Below are 12,425 nucleotides of genomic sequence, written 5' to 3'. Positions count from 1 at the left end.
TCCCAGCCTCAGCTGCTTTCACCCGTCTCGTACCCCTTCCTCTTCAGCCATGTGATGCCCCCAGAAGCCCCTTGTAGCTTTATCACACAGTACTTTCACCCAAGTTCCCTGCAGCTCAAAGTGTACTTTGCGTTATCTGCTTTTCAGACTCCAGGGCTTGCCTCATTGATCAGTTCCCTGTGCTCCTCACCCTCCCCTTTTGATAGGATGCTTTATAGATTACCTTTCATACAGTGTCCAATGCAGTTAGAGGTAGTATACTGCCCAGGAGTTAAGAGTGTGAACCCTAGATCTGCCATCTGAAAGTCATGTGCCCTTCAGTGATGCATTTAATCTCTCTGTGCCTCAAATTTCTCCCTCTGGGGTATGTTAGGAGGATACAAATTAACACATATAAAGTGCTTAGAATAGATTGGTACTGTTAAATATGAGCTAACGTCACATTTGATAATTTTTTAAAAAGAAAAAATCATTATGGAGTCTCAGTCCTAGAGATTCTGATTCATTAATTCTGGATGGACCCCAAGATTGTTCTGTGTATTCTGGGTGGGAGCTGCAGTGCCCTGTTTCTCTCTCCAGCTTGAGAGCCTAGCACAGCACCTGAACCATTCTCTTCATGGGTTACTTATTGAGTACCTGTAGCGTGCCAAGCATTGCTGAGAGGCCGAGATGAGTAAACTTTTACCTTGCGGAGCTCATCTTCTAGTGGGGAAGGTGTACATTAAATAAAAACAGAAAATATATATGATGTGGTGTCAGGCAGTAGGTGATAAATGGGGAAAAAAACAACTAAAAACAGTGCAAGATAAAGGGATTTGGGAATGGATTCAATTTTAAGTAGGGTGATTAGGGAAGGTCATTTAAGTAGGGTGATTAGGGTAGGTCATTTACCTGAGAAGGTGATATTTGAACTGAGACCTATATAAAATGAGTGTGTGAACTATGGAGACATTTGGGAAGAGCATTACAGACGGATGGAAGGGCAAGTGCGAGGTGATGATGAGCTTGGTGTGTTCAAGGAGCAGCAAGGTCATTATGCCTGTGCTAGAGTGGTGGAGGGGCCTGCTAGGAGATGAGCTCAAAGAAGAGGGCAGGAGCCTTGCTGGTAGGCAGGCCACAAGAGGGACTTTGGATTTTGTTGTGAGGTGGGAAGCCACAGAGGATTCTGAGCAGGAGTTGTTTTGTGTGTGTGTGTGTGTGGTTTTTTTTTTTTTTTTTTTTTTTGAGACAGAGTCTTGCTCTGTCGCCCAGGCTGGAGTGCAGTGGCGCGATCTCGGTTCACTGCAACGTCTGTCTCCTGGGTTCGAGCAATTCTCTTGTCTCAGCCTCCTGAGTAGCTGGGATTATAGGCATGCACCACCATGCCCTGCTAATGTTTTTATTTTTAGTAGACAGGGTTTCACCATGTTGCCCAGGCTGGTCTTGAACTCCTGAACTCCTGAGCTCAGGCCTCCCAAAATGCTAGGATTACAGGTGTGAGCCATCACGCCCGGCCAGGAGTCTTTTTGAGACAGAGACTGGCTCTGTTGCCCAGGCTGGAGTGCAGTGGCGTGATCTCCCTTGGCTCACTGTAACCTCCCCCTCCCGGTTCAAGCAGTTCTCTTGCCTCAGCTTCCCAAGTAGCTGGGACTACAGGCGTGTGCCACCACGCCTAAGTAATTTTTGTATCTTTAGTAGAGACAGGGTTTCTAGATTAAAGGTAGAGGAATATAGAGGAATGTAGATTAAATGTAGAGGAAGAGAGACACTTTTGGCCTAAGCAGTTGGGTGAGTGGTGGTTTCTTTACTGAGATGAGAAGCATTGAGTTTGAGGGAGGAGAGTGGGACTCAAGAGTGCCGTTTGGACATGAGAAACTTGAGATGCTCAGTACACTTGCAACGAGAGATGTTAAATAGGTAGTTGAGTCTGGAGCTCAGGGGAGAGGGCCAGGCTGCAGATAGAAATTTGGCAGTCAGCTTATTGTTGTGACACAGAACAGTAAGGAGTAATTTCTTCTGACTAAAGAGATTTGGTAAACCTTTCCAAAGGAGAAGACGTTTGAGTGAAACTTTGAAGAATGAGCATAATTTTCAAAGGCAGAGAAAGGGAAAAATAGACAATATTTTTCATCCAAGTCTCACAGCCTTTCCCCTGGCCTCTTGTTGAGTTTAAGAAGCTGCTGACCTGGTTGATAATCTCTTATCACTGGTATAGCCACTTAGGTTCTTTATTGAAAAGGAACCAGACCAGATTACACACTAACTGATAAACCACGTTCTCTGTTTCTCATTGTTCACAGATTGAAAATTCCAGTTGGATCATCAAGGTGCAGAATGCTAAACTTGTTCTCCCCTCTTCTGTATCTGGTGTGAATTGGATGTGTTGATTTTGGTGTGGAGGCTTTTTCACGTGCTGTTATCTCCACTAAAGATGGAACACTTTGGAGAAGTTTTACTTCTATTGATATGACTTTTTGCACTTGAACTGTTAAAACAACTACAACCATGAGAAATTGGGACCCCATGGTATTTTATCACTCATACCCCTAACTTGAGCATATTATCTATCTTGACTCATCCTGCTTTGTGTGAAATGTGAATCATGTTTTGCCACTCTTCTATTTAGATAGAATTTTATTTGCAGTAGAATATTGCTTATCTTTTTGTTTATTTTTGTGATCACTGTAATCAGAAATTTTGGTCTTTCAAGTAGAGAGTAATTACTGGATGTTTGTTAGTCAATGGGATAAAGAATGCATTGAAAAAATTCAGTTTATTAAATCGTCTAAGATCCTTTTAGAACTGATGTAAAATTCATCATTGTGAATAATCTTCCACTGCACGATAATATTAGTGGTGGATATAGATAGAATGTATGAAGCCTCAGCTCTTATATACTCCTTTTAGCCATTTTTCTATTATGAAAAAAAATCTAGTGTATTAAAGGAAAGTAGTGACAGTATTTAGATGGTTTCTAGTCTTTGAAGTTCATACAGAAGCTTTTGTCAGAATTGTACACATGGGTCTTTGTCTTGAGTTAATGAGACCACTGCAACTTTAAACATGTTTTAAGTGATAACCTTGATTTTTATAAATTATACAAGCATGACTATCAATGTTGGTTTATCAGTTTTCAACAACTTTACAAGTCTGAACAAGTAGAAAATTATTTCAAAAGAACCTTGTTTGGATCTCACATAAACTACAGGTAGCTTTCTGTATATGAAAAAATTTTTAAGTACAGAAAAATACAGATAATATAAATACCCCAGTATGGAGTAACTAAAAGTTAATAATTTGTTAGAAGACTTGTTTTAAATCTTTCTTTAATAAAACAAGTAAAACTTCACTAATAATTTATGACATGTCTGTACTCCATATCTGCTGATTCATACTCCCTCTTTTTTTTTTTTTTTTAACTCCCCAGAGGAATTTAATGTGAACTATTTCCATTTTTTTCTCGATCACTTAATGTAGTGTCATGGTGTATGGATGACTTAACATGTTTTTGAGACCTATCAGTTGTTGAAATACAGATCTAGTTCATTCTTTTAAAGAGTTGTATAGTATTCCTTCATGAGATTTTAGTATTTTTATTGTAAGTAAGAGAATTCTTTATATATTTTGAATTCTCGTCATTTATCTGTTATATAAACTGCAAATATCTTAGTTTTCCAGGTTGTTCCTTACTGTCTAACTTTATATTTTTTTCAGGTAGCTTTCCTGAGTTTGATCTTAGGAATTCTTAAACTACAATAGCATGCCTTCCAGTTTAGTTTTCCCACCCGTGGAGGTGGTGGCAGGCTGAGTTTTGTTTCTTTCTGCTCTGAAAGACCTAGGAAACTAGTGAATTGAGTAAGCAGCCTGCAAGTCTGGTATAGTCTATTTCAATCAAGTTGGCTTCTGGTGTGCCTTTGATGGCATCATCAGTGAGAGTTCTTGGTGTTGATTTCTCTTGCTGCAGTAACAGGTGTGATGTTTCTCAGTAGCTGGCTAGCTCCCGAGGATACCAGGAGAATACTTTATTAATTTAAAACACTGCATTCTAAGGGTTCTTCAGGAAAGTTATGTGTCTATGGGTAGGGTTGTTTTTATGTGGTTATTTCAAGATAAGAGCTATACAATCAGGCTTTCTGCTGGAATATTGGAATATAATATCTGCCATTTAAACACATTGGTTGCAAAGCTTTAAAGCTTTATTTTTGTTTCTAAAGCATTGATTTAATGTGTGAGCTAACAATTCGATCAAGAAAATAGATTTTAAAGAAAACTTCTCCAGTGTCCTTATTCTTGAGTTCATGGTTATTTAAGAGATCACTCTCTTTGAATATCTGTTAGTATGGTCTCTTTCATTTTTTAGGGAGGGAGCAACTTTAAAAAAAATCACCATAGAATAATTATGATGAAAGCATTATTGACACAGTGAGCATTTTTAATACCTTCAACCTGTATATAAGCAGCACAAATTTAGAATGATTTCAGATCCAGGTTTTGAAGTAGATGTCTGTTTACAGGAAATGCGGCAGAATCAGAGTACAATGACCTCTGAGGAAGTCTCGTATTCATGCCGCATACATTTTTACCATGTTTGTGGCACTGTTCTAGTTCGGAGGATCTGGTGATGAATAGGATAGACACCCCGCCCCGCCCCCTACTCCATGTGGAAACAGGAAAGGAACAAACAAAATTATGTCCTATGCAGAAGATGAAAAGGGTGTAATGCTGGAACAGGAGCAGCAGTAGTCTCAGTATTTATTCACCCAGAGCCTGGATATGCGTACAGGGGGTGCATAGAGGAAGAATACAGCCATTGTGTGAAGTAGATGGAAGCATGGCATGGCTATTTGTTCATTCAGCAAATATACTTATTGAGCATCTGTTCTATGCCTGCAAGTGTTCTAGGTGCTGATGATCAGTAATGAACAAGAGGGACAAAAAAGTCTGTGTTGATGGAGTTTCCATTCTAGAAGGGGAAGATTTACATAAACAAGAAAAGAAATAACGTGGGGATTGGTGCACTGCAGATGGGTGTGGAAAGCAGAAAGCAGTAGGATACTTTTTAATGAAAATAGGCTGTCAAAGGTTAAAATTTAAAAATATTGATAAGATATCTAACAGATTTTATGTTAGAATGTCCGTGTCCCTCCATTTTAGTGTATTTTTCCCACATACAGAGTCTACTGTATTGAAACCTCAAGCACACTTTTATTGTCTTAACAAAATCCATCAAAAGTCATAGGCTTCTGGAGACAGATTATTACCTTCCCAGAAGGTAATCTTTTTAGAGTTGAAGTGAAATATGGTAACTTGTTTTTTGGAGAGGCTGTGAAAAGGAGAGATATTGTACCTAATTTGTGTTTGCAGGAGTATAAAATAATAATAGCATTTTTTATGCAAAGTGAAAAAAACTGTTGTGAAGCTAATAACTTTAAACTTATATCTGGAAAACTGAGACCTGATAGATTATATATCAAATTGGTATATAACTTATTTGGTAACATATATAGGTTGAGTTTCAAAGTATTGTAGCTACATCAGAAGATAAATTACAAAGGAAGGATATGTATTTGTGAAACCAGAATTTCATGAACTCTAGAAAAAGAAGAGGAGCAATCACTTTGCACAACAAAGAATCTTTATTCATATATATATACACACACACACACACACAATACAGATATATATTTTCAAAATCTCAATAATATTTAATATTAGAAATGTTAAGGAGGATACTACCGACAGTGAATTAATATAAAAGACCAAATACTTTTTCCCCTTCCTTTTTTTAAAAAAAATATAGTTTAGAACAGTTTTAGGTTCACACGAAAACTGAGCAGAAAGTATGCACAGAGTTCTCATGTAACTCCTACCCCACACATGCATCATAACCCCCTCCACTGGCAACATCCTACACTGAGTGGTACATTGGTTACCATTGGTGAACCTACGTTGACATGTCATTGTTAGCCAGAGTCCGTAGTCTGCGTTAGTATTCGTTTCTAGTGTTGTACATTCTGTGGGTTTTGAAAAATGTATAATGACATGTATCCATCATTATAATATCAGAGTAGTTTCAGTTTCACTGTCCTAAAAATGCTGTATGCTCCTCCTGTTCTTTCCTCCCTTAAATTCTATCAACACCTTATTTTATTTATTTATTTATTTATTTATTTATTTATTTTGAGACAGAGTCTTGCTCCATCACCCAGGCTGGAGTGCAGTGGGGCGATCTTGGCTCACTGTAACCTTCGCCTCCTGGGTTCAAACTGTTCTCCTGCCCCAGCCCCTCAAGTTGCTGGGATTACAGGTGTGTGCCCCCACACCCAGTCAATTTTTGTAGTTTTATTAGAGATGGGGTTTCACCATATTGGCCAGGCTGGTCTCGAACTCCTGACCTCAAGTGATCCGCCCCCCCCGCCCCCCCCCAACCTCCCAAAGTGTGCTGGATTACAGATGTGAGCCACCACGCCCGGCCAACACCTTATCTTTTTATTGTCTCTGTAGTTTTGCCTTTTCCAGAATGTCATAGAGTAAAATCATACCGTATGCTACCTTTTCATGCTGACTGCTTTCACGCAGGAATATGCATTTAAGGCTCCTCCCTGTCTTTTCATGGCTTTATAGCTCATTTCCTTTTAGCACTGAGTACTATTTCAGTGTCTGGATATACCACAGTTCATTTTATCCACTCACAAAATGCTTCTGCATTTTGACAGTTATGAATAAAGCTGCTATAAACATCCTCGTGCAGGTTTTTGTGTGGATATAAGTTTTCAACTTACTTGGGTAAATACCAAGGAGGGTGATTGCTGGATTGTGTGGTAAGAATATGTTTAGTTTTGTAAGAAACTGCTAAATGGTCTTTCAAAGTGGCTGTGCACCATTTTTCATTCCCACCAGCAGTGAATGAGAGTTCCTGTTGTTCCACATTCTCACCAACACTTGGTATTGGTAATATTTTAGAATTTGGCCATTCTAAAACTCAACAATAAGAAAATGAACAAATGTGTAACAGTATCTCATTGGACATCTTTTCTATTTTTGTTTTTCTGAGACGGAGTCTTACTCTGTCACCCAGGCTGAAGTGCAGTGGCACAATCTTAGCTCACTGCAACCTCTGCCCCCCAGGTTCAAGTGATCCTCCTGCCTCAGCCTCCCCAGTAGCTGGGACTACAGGCATGGGCCACCACACCTGGCTACTTTTTGTATTTTCAGTAGAGACAGGGTTTCACCATGTTGGCCAAGCTGGTCTCGAATTCCTGACCTCAGCTGATCCACCTGCCTCGGCCTCCTGATTACAGGCGTGAGCCACCGCACCTGGCCAGACATCTTTTCGTATGTTTATTTGCTTTCTGTACATTTTTGGTGAGGTGGCTGTTCAGATTGTTTGCCCATTTTAAAATTAGGTTGTTATTTTATTTTATTTTTTGAGACGGAGTCTCTTTCACTCTGTCACTCAGACTGGAATGCAGTGGTGCGATCTCAGCACATTAGAAGCTCTGCCTCCCTGGTTCAGGCCATTCTCCTACCTCAGCCTCCCGAGTAGCTGGGACTACAGGCGCCCGCCACCATGCCCGGCTAATTTTTTGTATTTTTAGTAGAGACGGGGTTTCGCCGTATTACAGGATGGTCTCGATCTCCTGACCTTGTGATCCACCTGCCACAGCCTCCCAAAGTGCTAGGATTACAGGCATGAGCCACCATGCCCAGCCTTCATTTTCATATTATTGAGTTTTAAGAGTTCTTTGTATATTTTGGTTGACAGTATTTTATTCAGGTATATTTTTAGCAAGTATTTTCTCCTGGCGTGTGGCTTGCTTGTCTTCTGCAGAACAGATGTTTTTATTTTTAATGAAGTCTAGCTTATCAGTTACCTTTTTCATGGATTTTGTTTTGGTGTTGTAAGTAGAGTCATCTCCAAATCCAAGGCCATCTAGATTTTATTCTGTCATCCTGTAGGAGTTTTATAGTTTGGTGTCTAAATATATTTTAGGCTTTATTTTCTGGTAGAATTGCCAAGTTAAAAGTAAAATTATGGCTGGGCGCGGAGGCTCACACCTCTAATCCCAGCACTTTGGGATGCCAAGGTGGGTGGATCATTTGAGGTCAGGAGTTTGAGACCACCCTAGCCAATGTAGTAAAACCCCGTCTCTATTAAAAATACAAAAATTGGCCAGGTGTGGCATATGCCTGTGGTCCCAGCTACTTGGGAGGTTGAGGCATGAGAATCGCTTGAACCTGGGAGGTGGAGGTTGCAGTGAGCCGAGATCGTGCCACTGCACTCCAGCCTGGGTGACAGAGCGAGACTCTTGTCTCAAAAAAAAAAAAAAAAAAAAAAAAAAGGTAGAATTATATATTTACTCCTTAAAAACTTCTATCTTGCCATTTAGTAGATAGGATGTTATGCCATGCTTGAGGTAATACAGATAGGTAAGGCCTAGATTGAGTTTTCAGTTCACTGGGAATTTTCATTGTTACTTTTTATAGTTTGATGGGACATGAACTTTTAAATTATTCTTTTGTAAAGATAGTATTTACATTTCCTCAAAGGAAGGGTTTTAATTTTTCTTCCATGGCTCTTGAATGAATAATTACAGAAAAGCATTTAAATCATATGTAGATTAGGAGACTGTTTAAAGATTTAATGGACTACTTTTCCCACAAAATGCTCGTAGGTTTCCTGACTGATAAGTTTATTCAGCCATTTTTTTTATGACATTTTCAACACCTGGAACTGACCTCTTAATGTTGTGCTGGATTGTGACGGTCTTTGACCTTTAAACCAGAACTTTATACATCTTAAGGCCCAATTTTTGTAACTAAGAGTAAAAAGCAACTATTTCTTCTTTCACTTTTAATGGTAGGCAAGTTTTTGCTGGTATTGTATTTGCCTTCCAAAACAGGTCAATTCTAGCCCCTCTTACTGCCTTACTCTTACCTCTTATTGCCTTAAACACAATTTAAAATGACAAAAATCCAAGCACAGTGGGTCCTGAGGGAAGGCGGAGGAAATAAATTATACTGTGTTTAGCTTTATCTAAATATCTTTTAGAGCATGTCAAGGAATTCATTTTCAGTTCGTTAGCGCTGTTTCGTAAGCATCTTCAGCAAACTCACACAAATGTTCACAGATGAGTATATGCATAAACTAGGACGTAAAGGGCCTTGTTTACATTATTGAAAGAGTAACAGTTTCAAAGAGTATTGCCAATTTCTCCCAAATTCATGTTTTTTCACTTTTTTAACCTCCCATTTCACATTGTAGTTGCTTAGTTCCTAGTTTTGTTACAGACATTATCCGAAATAAGGAATAGAAGATTAAAAATGATTTAAAGTGTATGCTGTGGTTCTAGAGACACATCATGTTTTTTTATCTCTAAAAAGGAAAAATTCTAAGTTTGGAAGAAGATTTCATTTGTAAAATTGACTCTGTACTTTATAAGCAGTGTTTAAATTCATTGGTGGTAAATATGCATGTTGGTATAGTAAAATCCCATTTTTTACATAATGCTTTAATGGAAATGGCAGTTTTATGAAATGAAAGTGACTAGTAAAAGTCTGAATGATGCTCATAAGCTTTTCCATCATTTTTATTGAGGGTTTTGTGTATGCTAATCCATTAATACAGGGGAAAAGGAGAACACTAACATGGTTTATTTTCTATAATTACTCAAATAGAATATAATTTATTTTCAATAAAATTATTGGAGTAAATTGCCCAGAGTAGGGAGAGGAAGGTTGGCCTCTTCTTACAAAATATCTTGATTTTTACCCACGGGACTTTGTTATTTTACCAGTGATGTTGTTTCATTGCATGTATTTTCAGTATAGTTCCCTCCAGATTTTTACAAATAAAAGCCTGGGAAAGGCCGAGAAATCCCAAGCATGTAAAGACCCAGGATTGTGGAGGGAGAAATCTGGGATGTTTATTTTATCCTGTTTATTATTACAAATATTGCTTGTCTTTTAACAATTTAGACTTCCTTTTATGTGATTTATGTAAGTTGAAGCACCATTAAGATTGCTGTGTAATAGCAATTAATTGCGATGTAATAGATTAACCTGGGGAAATTTTCAAAAACAGTTAAGTGTTTACATTTAAATTTGGCTTATTTTTGTAGAGTACCTTGAAGAAGAGGTCAGTGTAAGGAATAAACAAATACTTAAATATGGGATCCTCACACCACAACTTCATAACGGGGAGAGGGAAGGAAGAAACTAGTAACTGAATTGGAAACTAGCAAATATTCTGGATTTCATCACAGTGGAATCTTGCCATCATCTTGATTTTCTGCTCTCGCTATACTTCAAACCATTTTAGAAAAAAAGATCTATGTATTTTTGGATGTTTTGGGGGCCATTATGAATTCTTGGCATTCTGCTCTGAAGATACTTCCATGTTTTTGAGGCAGAATCTTGTTGAAACTAGTAACTTTAAGCTTTGATTTAGACCGCTTTGTGGCCTGAGAGTTTCTGAATCACATGCAAACTGTCATTGAGTACCTTTCATCCCTAGGCTTTATATTTGAAAACTCACCCCATTTCAGGTGTCTCTTTATGTCATGTACATTTTTGTCCACTTTTTTCTCCCTTCCCCCAGTGTTGTGATGCTGCTGTGCTTATGTGGAGTTCTTCTGCGTTGCAGTTTTTAGATGAGGGTCAGGGAATGCATGTACATGGTGATTTGCTTGTGCCCTCTCATAGGTTTGTGTGCCCTTTATGCCTGTCTGTGTGTGTGTTTTATTGCTGGTTTGACCCTAGAAAATCAGAGCTTGCATAGCTATTCTTTTTACCCCCATTCTGAATGCTGAAGTGATCCCCTCCTTAAGCAAGCAAAGAGACTTCCTAGGAGGACAGATTTTTCTCCATCTTTATTATGAGTCAGACTGCCTGTGTTCGAGAGTGGAAAAGGGTAGTCACAGAGAGTACTGCCTCCATAATCTCCCTAGCACTGCCTCAGCACCAAGTGTCCTGTTTCTCCCTTTATGCCAAGAACTTGATGCAAGGATGGAGCAGCATCAGCACCTGGCTCTCCCTTACTGTAGCTGAAAATCCTTTTGGGCCACAGGTACCTGGCCTCCTCTGTACTCTTAGTTTTCAATGGGGAGCTGACTTAGAGTGTAGTGATAGGGTTGTTTGTGTTAGAAAGGTGAGCAAATGGAGAAATTCTCATGGAGTATTTCATCTCTGAAGGTGTCACTGCTCATGGAATGAGAGTAGGGTTTGCAATAATAATTCACAAAACAATAAATGATGCAGTAGTATAGTCAGTTCTGCTGTTATGCATTCCTGGAATCACCACACTATACTGAATAGCTCCGTGAAAACCACAGCGCTTATGAGGGAAGTGCCGTTAGGAGCACAGCACTCAAAGACTTTGTTGGTGACACATGCACAAAGATAGGGCGCTGGTAAAGCCACAAATGCTACAGCAGATATGGCACTTTCTTGAAAAAGACCCAAAGTTTTTCTGTGGATATGGACATCAGAAGAGTTGTTTTCTTGAAGTAAGGAGGATTACCTGAAATCGTATGGAAAGTTGTAATACCAAGTGTGGATAGGTGTGGCTCATTACCCACAAGGTGAACTGAGGTATCCCGTAGGTGGTTGAGGTGTGTGTGCTTGTGAGTTTTCTGTATTTCTTTGCAGTTGGGTTCAGCGAGGAGCAGTTTTCTCTGTTCACCAGTGTTGATAGCAGACAAAATCACACAGAAACAAATACGAAAATCGTTTTATGTCCAGAATGTCCTTCTAATATGCACATGAGTAACATTGGATCAAATATATGTTTTCAAAATAAGTCTCATAGCAGAACTGGCTGTCATTTGATTTTGGGATTGAGTCCCATTTCCTTCTTTGATTTCTTAACTTGTATTAAGGTAAGCCCATATCAGATTGATTTTTTTTTTTCCATGCCCTGAGCACCTCAAGAGTAGAGACACCAGCCCGAGGATCTTAATTTTGCTGGAGATAATCCACACGCAGGTAGTTTTCTTCTTGGTGAATATGTAGATTGAGACCTTTATTCTGCGCCAGCCACAGTGCTAGGGCTACAGAGATGGATAAGGTATAATCCTTGTCCTCAGGAGCTTAGAGTCTCATTGAAAAGTTTTTCAAAACACACATTTGAATGATTTTGTTGGGTCAACATTACGTATTTGTTTGTGAACACATAAGTGCACACCCTTTCCCCACCTTCACTTCCTGTTTCCTTGCAAATGCAAAGAGTAAAGAACTTGCCTAGAGGAAACACAGAAACACTGATTCACAGGTGAAAAATATGTAAATTTGAAAAGGTGTTGAAAAGAACCTAAGTTTTTGTAGCCACCTGACTAATAAACACAGAGATCACATGTCCACCATAGATGGGTAAATGAAAAAAAGCAAGTTTCAGAGTATAGGAATAGTATTATTTCATTATTTGTTAGCCCCTATCCCTTGCACAT

The 12,425-nt window shown here is 38.9% G+C and overlaps 1 protein-coding gene across 4 annotated transcripts in view; it reads left to right on the top strand.

Moving 5' to 3' along the window:
• The window catches only part of VAPB (VAMP associated protein B and C), a 65,204-nt gene that overhangs the window by 15,377 nt on the left and 37,402 nt on the right, over nt 1-12,425 (top strand). The gene's annotated exons all lie outside the window — the stretch shown is intronic.

Source organism: Nomascus leucogenys, chromosome 13, assembly GCF_006542625.1.
Source record: "Nomascus leucogenys isolate Asia chromosome 13, Asia_NLE_v1, whole genome shotgun sequence".
NCBI classification, from domain to species: domain Eukaryota; kingdom Metazoa; phylum Chordata; class Mammalia; order Primates; family Hylobatidae; genus Nomascus; species Nomascus leucogenys.
Note: the sequence above shows the minus strand (reverse complement) of the source record. Positions and strands in the feature narration are given on the sequence as shown.